Here is a 15,118-nt window from a genome sequence, read left to right on the forward strand (position 1 = left end):
TCATCATCAGCCTATTGGCACATGGGGCAGTGCAAAAGGACTGGTAACCATGCCGACTAGCATCCGTTAGGTCTATCAAGGGCGCCTGGCCCTAATTTTTCCTGGTAGATGGTGCAGTATGGCTGGTAACCGTCCTCATCATAGCAACAGGGGGCTGAGCTCCATCAGCCCCCACCCTTCATGTGTAAAGAAAAGATTCAATTGCCCCTGGACTAGCAGCGCGATGCTGGGCTCCTCTCCTCCACACTGCTTAATGTCCTGTCTGGACTATCATAGCAGCTGGAGGCTGCCTTCCACTCATTTCTCACTAACAAGTCACTGTGTCTTATTCCTGCATTCTTTATTACTTCATCACACAAGTGGGGGGACAATGCTACGGTAGCCCAGGAAGGCTGGGGGAAGAATGAAATCAACAGGTGGGGTTGTTGCAGGAGCACCCCCTGTGAATAGCATACAGCTCATAATTTCTGCTGGATCTGACACAGAGCAGCTGTGCTCTCTGGTTCTATGATACAGTGGTTCTCTAGTACTCTTGCCCATATTCTAGACAGGACTGATTCTATTTTTAGATACCAAAAAGGAGGGATTGACTCAAGGAGTCATTCCCAATTTTGGCTTTTGCGCCCCTGGCTAAGAGCAGCCAGGGGCACTTATGACAGCAACAGATGGTGCAGTGCAAAAGGACTGGTAACCATGATCATCTTTTTACCAATTTATGGATTGGTAGATGGTACAGTATGGCTGGTAACCATCTCTGCTGTCATGCAAAAGCAAAAGCATGCTGCTGTGTAGCGCTGCTGAATCGCCTCTGTCAGCGGCATCTAGTACACATACGGTGACAGTCACAAAAGGCAAAACAGGCTCCATGATTGCCATGCTATGGCATCTGCCAGGGCAATCCAGGGAAAAAAGCCGTGAAATGCTTGTCTGCCCAGAGGAAGGAGTGACTGATGACATTTACCCAGAACCACCCGCGACAATGATTTTTGCCCCATCAGGCACTGGGATCTCAACCCGGAAATTCCAAGGGGCGGGGGAGGCTGCGGGAACTATGGGATAGCTACGGAATAGCTACCCACAGTGCAACGCTCCAGAAGTCGATGCTAGCCTCGGACCGTGGACGCACACCACCGATTTAATGTCTTTAGTGTGGCTGCGCGCACTCGATTTTATACAATCTGTTTTACAAAACCGGTTTATGCAAATTCGGAATAGTCCCATAGTGTAGACGTACCCTGTGCTGCTGCAGGCCGGGCCAGGCACTGGAACTGAAAGCAAGGAAACTCTCTCCTGTGCTCTGTGTCCCTCTGCTGATGCCCAGGCAATGTGAAGGAGGAACCTGGCTGATTCAAATGCACAGGGTACAAGAGCTGGACCTGGAAGGGGCAACAAAAGGAGTAGATTGCAATAAGGAGCAGGGCTCTGGCTTGATAAGGAGACTAGGATGGGTGTGGGAACCCTGGGCCTGGCCAAGAAAGGTGAATGGGAGTCAGTGGGGGAGGGGAGGGAGGAGAGACTGAGATCAGACAGAGAGCTCTGAGGGTGAGAAGATTGGGGCTGAGATGAGAAGCCTGGGGATTTGGTATTGGACAAGGAGCCACAGGTGGGGAAGATTCATGACTGGGACATAGAAAGGTAGGAGGGAACAAGCTTTTGGGAAATGCACAAGAGTCTCTGCCCCCTAGAAACACTCCAAGCCCCCTCCCCCAAGCCTGGGGTGGAACGCAAGATTTCTGAGCCTCTGCTGTCAGCAGATCTCTATGAAACGCACTGTGAAGTGCATCTCATCCCTGTTTAGTGCTGAACTACATAGCGATGACAACCTGCTACAGCTATCTGTTACTCCATTAGCTCAAGTTGCAGAGGTCTGTGCAGTGGATCTAAAGCAGTGGTCCCCAAACTTTTCAGGATCCTGACCTCCCTTACCCTTGTCCACACCCCCAGGAGCCAGGGCCACACAGACAGGGATAAGGGGGCTGGGGCCTGAACTGGGGGTGGGTCGGGCTGGGAGCATAGCCAGGGGCCAAGGCTGAGGGTGGAGCTGGTAGCAGAGCTGTGGCTAAGGGAGGAGCGGGGCTGGATGGCACTCTCTGCCCACCCCTCATGGGGGATGGCCTGCACAACGCTGTGCCCCCTGCTCTGAAGACAGAATTATTAATTTAATTAATGGGTTTTTCCATAGTGCTCATCACCATAGTAGCTGAGTGCATCAGAAACATTAATTCAGTTTATTATCACAGTATCCTCATGAGATGATAGGCTAGTATTGCCATTTTACAGCTGGGGAATTGAGGCACAAAGATTTAGGTCAAAAGTATCCACTAATTTGAGATTCCTTGGACCTGATTTTTCAGAGTACTTAGCATTATGTAGCGCTTTATGTGGTCAAAGCACAAATGACAATTCCAGCTATGGGTGCTCAGCACTTTTGCAAATCAGACTCCAGGGTCAAGTGTCACCTAGAAAATGAGGAACACACCATTAGTTACCATTTGTAAATAAATTGGTTTAAGAGACTTCTGTCTAGCCCAGTGTCATGTAGGAATTCTGTGGCAGAGGTAGAGTAGAATTCAGTTTTTCCTGGGCCACATTCAGCTCTCATAATCGTGAGACTATCCTTTCTCTTCCTGCCTCATTCACTCTGCAGCTTCCAATTCTTCAGCAAATGATGCAGGCATCTAACAGACAACAGCTTTTTTACTACAACTCTAATCCATCCGCTGAGCTGGTCCATCCTGTGCACGGAATGAGGCAGGAATCTGGTGGAAAAATGTGATCATGTGATTAAAGACTGTCTCATAATGTATATGCTCAAGGGCACTGTATTAAGTTTCCATAGGCCACCTTAATTCTGGCATTTCCTAACTTTTACATGCTTGACTTTGTAACCTTAATATTCTTGTAATGTAACTTTTTGTGTATATACATATTTTGTATGATGTAACAAAAGATCTTATTGTAATATATAAGGATCAACATTAATCTTGCTATGGGAAACTTAGTCAGATACCAAGTTCTATGTGATAAAGATGAACTTTAAGATAGTTTTTCACATATGTAATGTGTATAAGGGGTGTGCAGTTGGTATACAAACTGAAATGTAAACCCAAGCCTTGAGAAATCAAAATCCTGTCTGAGAAACATGTTACAGAAACACATTTCTCAGGCTCAAAATCTCCCTCATCTCAGCATGAAACATTTCATTTTTCTATTTTAAAGTATTCTACTGATAGTTTTATAGGGTTATTTTTTTTCCTCCACTGTCAGCCCTCCAGCATGAAGGGTTCTGCAGCATTGTTAAAATCCCAGCTCTTTGTCTTGGTGACACAACACATTCATTGTTAAGATTTCAAATGCCCTGTCAGCTCTTTTTCTGTAAATCAGTAGGGGATTGAAATTGACAAAAAATCTCCTCTCTGAAGTTTCATAGAACAAGAATCTTGTCACTTTTAATAACCTGCCAACTCACAAGAACTTCTTTTTGGGTTTTCCAGCCTTGTGGCCAGGATTAGCTTCTTGAAGAGCTAAGTTTTTTCACTAAGTGGGGGACACTTAGTTCAGGGGTTCTCAAACTGGGGGTCGCGAGGTTATTACATGGGGAGTCGTGAGCTCTCAGCCTCCACCCCAAACCCCACTTTGCAGCCAGCATTTATAATGGTGTTAAATATATTAAAAAATGTTTTTAATTCATAAGGGAGGGTCGCACTCAGAGGCTTGCTATGTGAAAAGGTCACCAATACAAAAGTTTGAGAACCACTGCTTTAGTTATATGTTTAATATATTCTATTTTTATATAAATAATTAAAATAAAAGTTGGGAGTTAAGGAAACTAATATACATTTTTGACTTGTCACCCTGTCCCATGCTTCTTATAGTAGCAGCCAGGTGGCCTCCGGATTACTCACCATATCAAGCGGTGAAAATTAATTTAATACCCTGCAGCTTTTGTGGATGTCATCTTTTTGTGTCATGCTGCAAACATAGACACTTGCAAATGCAAACGTGGCTAATTGTTACTGTTTTATTGTCATTTTATACATACTATACAAAAGTGAGGAGTGAAATGTTACTATTTCTAGCATGGACATTTTGAGTGGAAGCAGCTGATTAACTAGAAAAGGTTCTGGCTCTCCAGATATCTGATATAACTTCTTAGGTTGAGATGCATTAGCCACTTGCCTTTCAGCATCGTTCCACAAAATTAAAGGGAAAGAATATTAGGGGATGTATCCTCCTTCTCTGGATTTCAAATTTTTATTATTGATGTTAAGCTCATACAATCTGAAAGAGCATTTCCAGGCCTTTGCTGATAGTCAGCAGCTGAACTCTTAAAGTGTCAAGTCTGACAGTCATTTCCCCTTTTAAATATAAATTTGTTCAAAAGGAAGTTAGAAGGGCAAAAATTAAAGTTGAAAGGTAAAAGGAAGGTTGGAGTTCTTCTTTACCTTATTTTTTCTTTCCAATACCTATTTCCACACAAGCGGAACTGGGAATCTGAAACTAAGTCAGTGCGCATGACTTCTGAACTGTCTAATAATTAAAATTCTGGGGAAAAATATTAATTAAGAATTGTTTTGGTTTTAAGGGTCTTCATGGTTTTATAAAATGGAAACAAAGACAGTGAAAAAATATACAGACAAGAATGTTAAAACCCATTTATCATGTTTCAGATACAAAACAATTTTTAATAAGAGTAGAAACATACTTGAAGCAATGGTACTGCTTCCAGGTGAAATAAATGACAAAACTCCCATTGACTTCAGTAGATGCAGGAAAGGGTCTCTCATTAGAGAGAGTCGCGAAAGAATTGTAAACTATTTTGGGGTAGGTATTGTCTTTTTTGCTACCCCACTTGACACAATAGGACTCCAATCTTGGCTGAGATCTCTAGGCACCACTGTAAGGAATAATTATTTAATAATATCTAGTTGCCCAAGTACAGGACTGGGAACTCAGAACTTTGGAGACCTAATCCCATCTTGAACTTTTACTCCCTTCTAGTCTTTAAATGATTTAAACTGTCAGCCTCATCTGTAAAATGAGAATAACACCTTGTGACTAAGGTATCTCAAAGGGTGTTTGTTGTGAGGAAGTTAGTGAAGTGAAAATAAAGTGCCACATCAGTGCTAATATTCAATTATCCTTTTAACTCTCACTTCCCAGGTGAATGAAGGTACTTGGAGTTCAGATTTTTGTCTCATATCCATATGCCTCAAGTGTGTTATCTCACATGCAGTCCCACTGGAAGGATGAGCGGAAACGTGTACCCCTTCCTTCCCACAGACAACTTTCCTCTACCGCATGATATTGCCCTCGTCATTGCAATTTCAGTGGTAGTTATATGGTCAAATTCAGACGGACAGGGCCTGTAGCAGGGATAGAGCAAAACAATGAGAGAGAGGTTTTAATATGTCACTCTCTCCAGATTGGCAATTTATAACACTGGTTTTGAGTTAGCCCCTAGTCAGGGCCCTAATCTATCCAAAATCTCACCTAATTTCATTATTGTTTTGCAAAAATTGACTTAAAAAAATTCTAATGTGCATCTTTTCTGAAGGCAGCTTTAATACATTGTATGGGGAATTCTTTGAATAGATTGTGTCAGCTATATGGTAAATATATGGAAAGTAATTTTGTACTAAAATATTTTTGAGGTTTTATTTCTAAATGATGTGAGATTATTTTATGCATTTGAGTTGACATATTGTAACTATGAAACAAAAAGTGTCTTGATGGCAGAGTTCCTCGAATATTTTCAAGGATCTAGAAGATGAAAGTTTTGGACTTAATACATTAAACTTAAGTATGTGCTAAAAGGAAAGTTTAAATGCTCTTTGATGTCACAGTTACTCATACCTTGTGTCGCATATTTTGATGAAATAGACATCTTGTCCTTTTTTAAGACAAAGTGACATTCAATATTTTTAATAGCACAATTTCAATATACCGTATCATGTTTTAAGCCTAAAAAGTCATCTGATTAGTTCAAACTGAACTGGTTACTGCACCTTCAAATAACTTTAGAGTGGAGCATCTGTAAATAATCTGATTTCTTGAGCAATCCATGCTGACTCTTTTCTGTAATTTTTGTGCATTGCAACGTACATATAGCTTTTCCTGTAATTCTTGTATATTCTTGATGAAACCAAATCCATTTAATCTGTTGTTTCACTTTTTAAGTGTAAATAGTTTTCAATTGCATTGCTTCGCATGGTATTTGTTAGAGTATTGCTTTTTTTATGATAGAGAGTACAGTACATACATGGCAACACTCTGTGTAGATGAACTCTCCAGCATGACAGATTACAAAACCATGGAAACAGGAAAAGAAACGTAATTTTAATTTAGGCAAGGATTCCATAGCAACAGTTGAATGAAATCATAGATCATAGACTTTAAGGTCAGAAGGGGCCATTATGATTGTCTAGTCTGACCTCCTGCACAACGCAGGCCACAGAATCTCATCCACCCACTCCTGTATCAAACCTGTGTCTGAACCATTGAAGTCCTCTAATCACGGTTTAAAGACTTCAAGATGCAGAGAATCTTCCAGCAAATGATTCGTGCCCCACGCTGCAGAAGAAGGTGAAAAACCCCCAGGGCCTCTGCCAATCTGCCCTGGAGGAAAATTCCTTCCTGACTCCAAATATGGCGATCAGCTTAAACCCTGAGCATGTGGGCAAGACTCACCAGCCAGACACCCAGGAAAGAATTCTCTGTAGTAACTCAGATCCCACCCCATCTAACATCCCATCAAGCTAATAATCAAAGATCCAATTAATTGCCAAAATTAGGCTATCCCATCATACCATCCCCTCCATAAACTTATCAATCTTAGTTTTGAAGCCAGATGTTTTTTGCCCCCACTGCTCTAGAAGGCTGTTCCAGAACTTCACTCCTCTGATGGTTAGAAACCTTCATCTAATTTCAAGTCTAAATTTCCTGATGGCCAGTTTATATCCATTTGTTCTTGTGTTCATATTGGTACTGAGCTTAAATAATCCCTCTCCCTCCCTGGTATTTATCCCTCTGATATATTTATAGAGAGCAATCATATCTCCCCTCAGCCTTCTTTTGGTTAGGCTAAACAAGCCAAGCTTTTTGAGCCTCCTTTCATAAGACAGGTTTTCCATTCCTCGGATCATCCTAGTGGCCCTTCTCTGTACCTGTTCCAGTTTGAATTTATCCTTCTTAAACATGGGAGACCAGAACTGCACACAATATTCCAGATGAGGTCTCACCAGTGCCTTGTATAACGGTACTAACACCTCCTTGTCGCTACTGGAAATACCTCGCCTGATGCATCCTAAAACCACATTACCTATTTTCATGGCCATATCACATTGGTGGCTCATAGTCATTCTCTGATCAACCAATACTCCGAGGTCCTTCTCCTCTGTTACTTCCAACTGATGCGTCCCCAGCTTATAACAAAAATTCTTGTTATTAATCCCTAAATGCATGACCTTGCACTTTTCACTATTAAATTTCATCCTATTACTTTTACTCCAGTGTACAAGGTCATCCAGATCTTCCTGTATGATATCCCGGTCCTTTTCTGTGTTAGCAGTACCTCCCAGCTTTGTGTCATCCGCAAACTTTATTAGCACATTCCCACTTTTTGTGCCAAGGTCAATAATAAAAAGATTGGTACCAAAAAACAATCCCTGAGGAACTCCACTAGTAACCTCCCTCCAGCCTGACAGTTAACCTTTCTGTATGACCCATTGTAGTTGGCCCTTTAACCAGTTCCTTACCCACATTTCACTTTTCATATTGATCCCCATCTTTTCCAATTTAGCTAATAATTCCCCATGTGGAACCATATCAAATATCTTACTAAAATTGAGGTAAATTAGGCGTTTCCTTTGTCTAAAAGATCTGTTACTTTTTCAAAGAAGGAGATCAGGTTGGTTTGGCATGATCTGCCTTTTGTAAAACCATGTTGTATTTTGTCCCAATTACCATTGACCTCAGTGTCCTTAACTACTTTCTCCTTCAGATTTTTTTCCAAGACCTTGCATACTACAGATGTCAAACTAACAGGCCTATAGTTACCCAGATCACGTTTTTTTCCCTTTCTTAAAAATAGGAACTATGTTAGCAATTCTCCAGTCATACGGTACAACCCCGAGTTTACAGATTCATTAAAAATTCTTGCTAACGGGCTTTCAATTATCTGGGCCCCCCCGATTTAGTCCCATTAAGCTGTTTGAGTTTGGCTTCTACCTCGGATGTGGTAATATCTACCTCCATATCCTCATTCCCATTTGTTATCCTACCATTATCCCTAAGCTCCTCATTAGCCTCATTGTCTCAATCTTTAAAGTATTTGTTTAGATATTGGGCCATGCCTAGATTATCCTTAACCGCCACTCCATCCTCAGTGTTTAGTGGTCCCACTTCTTCTTTCTTTGTTTTCTTCTTATTTATATGGCTATAGAATCTTTTACTATTGGTTTTAATTCCCTTTGCAAGGTCCAACTCTGAATGGCTTTTGGCCTTTCTCACTTTATCCCTACATGTTCTGACCTCAATAAGGTAGCTCTCCTTGCTGATCCCTCCCATCTTCCACTCCTTGTAGGCTTTCTGCTTTTTCTTAATCGCCTCTCTGAGATGCTTGCTCATCCAGCTTGGCCTACAACTCCTGCCTATGAGTTTTTCCCCCTTTCTTGGGATGCAGGCTTCTGATAGTTTCTGCAACTTTGACTTGAAGTAATTCTAGGCCTCCTCCACCTTTAGATCCACAAGTTCTTCAGTCCAATCCACTTCCCTAACTAATTTCCTTAATTTTTTAAAGTTAGCCCTTTTGAAATAAAAAAAAATGTAATTTTGGGAATATTTACTGGGCAGCTATAGTACAGAGTTAAAGTGATAGACCTGCCATGTATATAAAAACTCCCTGCATGTTCACGACTCATGTTTTCTTTAATCTTGATCATAAGTTTTTCTTCCTTTAAAAAAAATTGTTAGCAACACAGTTCAAAGAAAATCAGCCCAACTTTAAAAGCAATATCAATCAGGAATTAAAAAAAAAATTAGAAACTTTTAACTATGTATTTGAAAAAATAGGAAAAGCAAACTATGATCAAGATGAAGAGGGAGGTTTTTAGTTCTACATTTTATTTGTTGAACTTTGAAATTGAAAAGAAAAAAAAAAGCTGTCCTCAGAGATAGCTCAGTGGTTTAAGAATTGGTTCACTAAACCCAGGGTTGTGAGTTCAATCCTTGAGGAGGCCACTTAGGGATCTGGGGCAAAATTGGTCCTGCCTAGTGAAGGCAGGGGGCTGGACTTGATGACCTTTCAGGGTCCCTTCCAGCTCTATGAGATAGGTATATCTCCATATAATACATATTATATGACACAAACATGTTCATCAAAAGTTGAGTAGATTTATGCCTGGTTTTAGGCTGTCTAACTGTATTAATAGCCCACAAAGTTGTAAATACTATTTAGATTTGTAAGTTTTTCATCTTTGAGTTGGAATAGGTGCTGTTTGCAGAGACGTCTTCAGGAATCCCATATGCTGGTTTGTATTTGGATGATACATGCCTAATGCCAATGAATGAGTGTTTCAGCTATTTCCCCCCCTCACTGAGGTGCAATGATTTGTCAGTACATAGCAGATTTTAGGGATCTTATGCGGACACAAGCTCTCTCTTTGGTGTATACCCTGCAGCTCCCTTACTAGAATTTAGTTCTCTGAGGACAGACTCTAGAGCTTATGCTATTATGAAAATACCCGTAGTGGCAATTATAGCCCTGTTTCCATTGTAGGCTACCCTTTCTCCCTTTCCTGTGACTGTCTAACTCTGTCCCTGCTAGTCTGTATATCCTGACACTGCACTGAGTTCACACTCAGTTTGTGAAGTGTTTGGTCAGTCAACGAGAGGAAGCGCTGAGCGTGGCATATAGTACATGTATCAGTGTGCCACAACGGGAAGTATAATCTAATGCCAGCTCTGGACAGCAGTGGGAATTAAACACTATTTTTTCTCTTCTTTCCCAATGGACATAATTAAGGGGACCATACTAGATCTATCCAAATGCAAGGGAAACCCAGCAGATGTTCTGAAGTTTCCTGGATTAGATTTTTTCTGAGAAGGTGGTGGCAATGGGAGAAGACTTGAGAGGTCAGAAAAGCATATGTGCAAAAACAATGAGGAGTCTGGTGGCACCTTAAAGACTAACAGATTTATTTGGGCATAAGCTTTTGTGGGTAAAAAACCCACTTCTTCAGATGCATGGAGTGAAAATTTGCAAATACAGGCATAAATATATATAAGAGAAGGGAGGTACCTTACAAGTGGTGAACTCCCAATAATTGATGAGGAGGCGTCAATACCAAGAGGGGGAAAATTGCTTTTGTAGTGAGCCTAAATTGATCAAGCCTAAATTAACAGTGTTAAGTTTGCAAATGAATTGTAGCTCTGCAGTTTCTCTTTGAAGTCCATTTTTGAAGTTTTTTTGTTGAAGAATGGCTACTTTTAAGTCTGTTATTGAATGTCCAGGGAGATTGAAGTGTTCTCCTACTGGCTTTTGTATGTTACCATTCCTGATGTCTGGTTTGTGTCCATTTGTCCTTTTACGTAGAGACTATCCGGTTTGGCCAATGTACAAAGCATATGTGGAGAGTCAGATCACGTCTGGGAGCAGTAGCCACAGAGGAAGCAGGGGGAGGCTAAATCTCTGATTGGGCCTGAGATACAACATAGAAATGAAAGAGGTTTTCTGATCCAGTCTCTATTTCCTGACTAAATTCAGTTAAAGTTACATGCTGTGGCAATGGAACTATGTCAGTTTCATCTTTGACACTGCTTTGGATGCCTGTTCTGATCCTGCATATTTCATAGTCAAATGAACAAAACTACCTCTCTTTCCTCCTATACTTTCCTGTTGTATAATGCCAGGTTAAACCATTGCTGGAAATTAACTTAATATATAATAGTGATCTTCCTTTTTACTCCTAGCTACAGATTCCTCTCAGAGTGGTTTCATCTCAGTTCTCCTAAATACTTTCTTTTAATAAAAGTTTGCAGAGTAAAATAGTCAGTCTTTGCCAGTCCGTGTGTTGACTAAATGCTCCTGTCATAAATTTCAGCTGACTGTTTAGGACCAGGAACTAAGTCAGGATAATATACCAATGAGAAGCATTTGGACAAAAAACAGTCAAAGTGGTCTGAGGACTCACCTTGCTCCCTCAATCTAGCAGTCAGTAGTGAGCTTACAAGGGCTTTCATAGAAGAGGCAGAACCTTGGGCAAGCAATGTGAGCACCGTCTTAAATAAACATATACACATTCCTTGATAACACAGATACTTGTGATTCCTAAAGAAGGTTAATGCAGAACATCCCATTCAGGTACATGATTCAGCTCTCTCTCAAGTCAGTAGGAAAATTCTCATTGATTTCAGTGCTGCAGGACCAGGACTCTGTCTTTGTTCCTCTGCCCCACTGAGAATCTCAGAATGAGTTAATAATGATGACCATTAGGGTTTATCCAAAGAAATAAAAATATTGCACTGTGCCAGACATCTATTGGCTTCAAATAACTACCAGCAACCTGCACTCAGTGCTATTTGATGATGAATCAGCCTGTCATTTGATATGCTTTCAGGAGAGACCAGAATGAAATGTCTTCACACCCACCTGCTGCAGCTGGAAAATGACATAAATAGCCCAAATAATTGCTTGCACTGTTCAAATTTCCAGAGGCTGCTTTGTCAGTAAGGATATAAAATTTAAAAAATGTCCTGTCCAACAGACAGCATGCAATGTGTTGTGTGGGACAAGGGGGGAGTGGTCCCATATATAATTTAATTGAAACAGGAGTTTCATTTGTTAATGAGAAAAGGGGTGTTCAGTGCAAAAGATGGAGGAAGATTGGTTTTAAAAAAATAATGAACACAGTTTGCCAAAGTTTTGATGAGGTTTTTAAAAACATTTTTTGGCAATATTATGTAATTTTCTCCTTGGAGTCTTTATTCTTAATTTCCTAACTATATGCAAATAGGAGTAGAATAAAAACAAAGCCGCTGATGCTGAAAATAATTTGGAAGAATGGGAGATGTGTGGGCATAAAAGCTGGATGGAATTTTGATAAATTCTGTGTATGTCCCAATTTTATGGCTGTTGTGACAAAACAGTGATTAATACTAGTTTATTGAATAAAGCCAAATATCAATTCTAGTCGGGCCTTTAGATAAATTCCTCAAAGGCAAAAAGTCCATTCTAAGACCATAATTGATTACTATGTGTATGTGTTTTATAAACTCATCTAACTTGAGCCCTGAGGTTGCTTTAGTAATGTAAACACATTGTCTGCATTTCTGCAGGGATGTAATCATTTCTCTTGCTGAGGCAGATATTTATTGAAATCATACAGATTTCTGGGTCATAAACATTAGGACCTAATCCTCCAAGCCCTTTGCAAAAAACAACAAAACACTCGTTGGCTTTGTAGAGGGTTTGATGAATCTGGTTCTTCTGTGTTTTAGAAACTGGCCATTTATAAAATTCAGTTTTGCGTTTTCTCACAATTCTTTCCCAACGAAAATGATTGGCTGGGCTGGAGCCTAGTCTCACAATGACATAGGAAACTCCAACCTCCCCAAGTGAATTTGAGCCTTCTGATTGGTTGTCTGCTCCAGTTGTCCACCTCCTGGGATAGAATAACCAATCAGGGTTGCTACAGACAGAGCTCTGTTCTCCCTCTCCTCCTCTCAGCAACCTGAAGCTATTATTACAGGAGGGAAATGGGGAGGAGGGAGTTAAGGAGCCCAGCCTTTCAGGACTATGCTGCTCCCTCTTACCCCTTCTGTCCTATGACCACCAGAATGGGATAGCATGCTGCCTCTGCTCCTCTTCTAACTCTCCTGCAGCACCCAGACTGGGAAAGAACGGGGGGTGGGGGTGAAGAATCCTTGGACCCCCCCCCCTGCAAGTCTGCAAGGGGAGAGGGGATCCCACTGCAGCCTCCACCAGGCCTGTGGGGAGGGAGGGGTGAAGAATCTGGTAGGAGCAGGTGTGAGGTGTGTGTGGGGTGGTTTACTGCAATGGGGGACCGAACTGATGAGGGGCCTGATGGGGAGAGCTGTGGGAACAGAATTGATGTAGAGCCTGGAGGAGGAGGATTGATTTGGAGGTTGGGGGCAGAATTAATTGCTAGGCAGGGACGGGGCAAATGTGGGAGTGAGTGCTCCAGCAGTGGAGGCCAAAATCACCTTACTCAAATTTGGGAGAGTGGGCAATACTAATCACACACACACCCACTTTGGGGTGAGCAGGGGTGGGGGGTTTCCAAAAATCAAAAGACCAAAAATCAAAACATAATTTAAAAAAATCTCATGACTTTTGGGGTATGTCTTGTAATTTTTTATCTCTTGATTCCATGAACAAAATTGTCTTTAATATTTTCTTTTGATCCCCCGTCCCACCACCAACAGAAAACCTGAAAAGCAGAAATCTGATAATTATGAGACACCTCTTAACCGTACCCTGATGTCCACATAGCATGTCTCCACTGATAGTAACAGATTCTGCATTGTTTCAAAGAACTTCCTTCTGCTTCAGTGCTATATGCAATGTATTACTCTCTCTCACTGTACATCACAAAATTTCAATTATGGCCTCCCGGAGAACACAGCACACTTCACACTTAACTTGTGCATGTATGTGAAGTGTTGTTAGTGTTGTTATTGAGGATGTATTTAAAATGTGTTATACTCAGAGGGAGATTCATGTGTTGAGTGTATGTGTTTCTATATTAGTTGGAGACAGAAGGAAGTTCCTTGTGACAGTGCTGATTCCATGATCATCAGTAGGAATGTGCTGTGTGAGCATTAGGGTACCATTATGAAGTGTTCCAGAACTTGGCACTTTCGTGCTTTATTATTATTTATTAGTGTCACTGTAGTGCCTCAGTCATGAATCAGGACTCTATTATGCTAGGTGTTATCCAAGCCCATAACAAAATGATAGTCCTTACCTAAGATATCCTTACCTATACTTCCAGCTGGAAGGTGTGAATTCCAGCTTGAGGAGATATACCTGCACCAGCTCTATTAGCATCTTGGACGGATACCGATTTTTGGCTGCTAGCCCTTCCTGCCGTTTATGCTGCTGTTACTACAACTCTATATTTAGCGTGCTATCTTGATCAGAGTTAGTGTGGATATATCTCCTTAAGCTGGAATTTAAACCTCCAACTGGAACTATAGATATACCCTAAGAATAAGACAAGACAATAGTGGATGCAACAAAGAGACGGGGGACAAAGTAACAGTGAGATGATTATCAATAATGTCATAGTCATCCATCACCAGCTGCCTAAATATTATCATGCTTTTTCTTAGGAATCACATCAGAGATGAGTTTTAAGGAGACATTAGAAAGAGGACAATGTGGTAGCTTTGTGGATTTTTATGGAGAGCAATTTCCATGCATAAATGGTGTCATGGGAGAGTGCATGAAGTGGTGTGTGTTTGGAAAATTTAACAAATACGCCATCAAGTCTGGCACTGATGGAGGAATAGAGGAGGGAGTCAACATCTCAGTTGCATAAAAGAGGTGATAGCTAGGCTGTGGCATTATTCCCATTGAAAGCAATAGAAATTGAAAGATGGAGGCCTCCTTATTTGATACAATGACCCACTATTGCAGTAGAGGCTCTTTTTCCTATCGGCACAAGCAGCTTGTGTCCCAATGGATATCTTCAGTCCCAGTTTAGAAAAAGTGTACAGTTTAGAAAAAGGCTGACATTTTGAATAAGGAAAAATTGTAAATATTGGTAAGACATAATTTTGCTTTATTACAACCTAATTTCTTTAAAGGTCACTGGTAATACATTTTAACTGCACGGAAAGCTTGAAGTATAATAACACAAAACATTTTTTAGCCAAAAAAACTTGAAAAAGTCAGAGATTGGAGAAAAATGTCTTTAAATGTAACTCATAAAATAAGTAACAATTTTAATTGACAATCCACCAGAAAATTCAATCTTTACCCACGGATTCAAGTTTGGTGAAGATACACAATTCTTAATACAAAGCAGAGATTGAATCCCAGCTTTTAAGTGAAAAACTGTAGCCAAACTTACTTAATTATGATTATATCTCA

This window comes from Mauremys mutica, chromosome 1 (genome assembly GCF_020497125.1).
Source record: "Mauremys mutica isolate MM-2020 ecotype Southern chromosome 1, ASM2049712v1, whole genome shotgun sequence".
Lineage (NCBI taxonomy): Eukaryota > Metazoa > Chordata > Testudines > Geoemydidae > Mauremys > Mauremys mutica.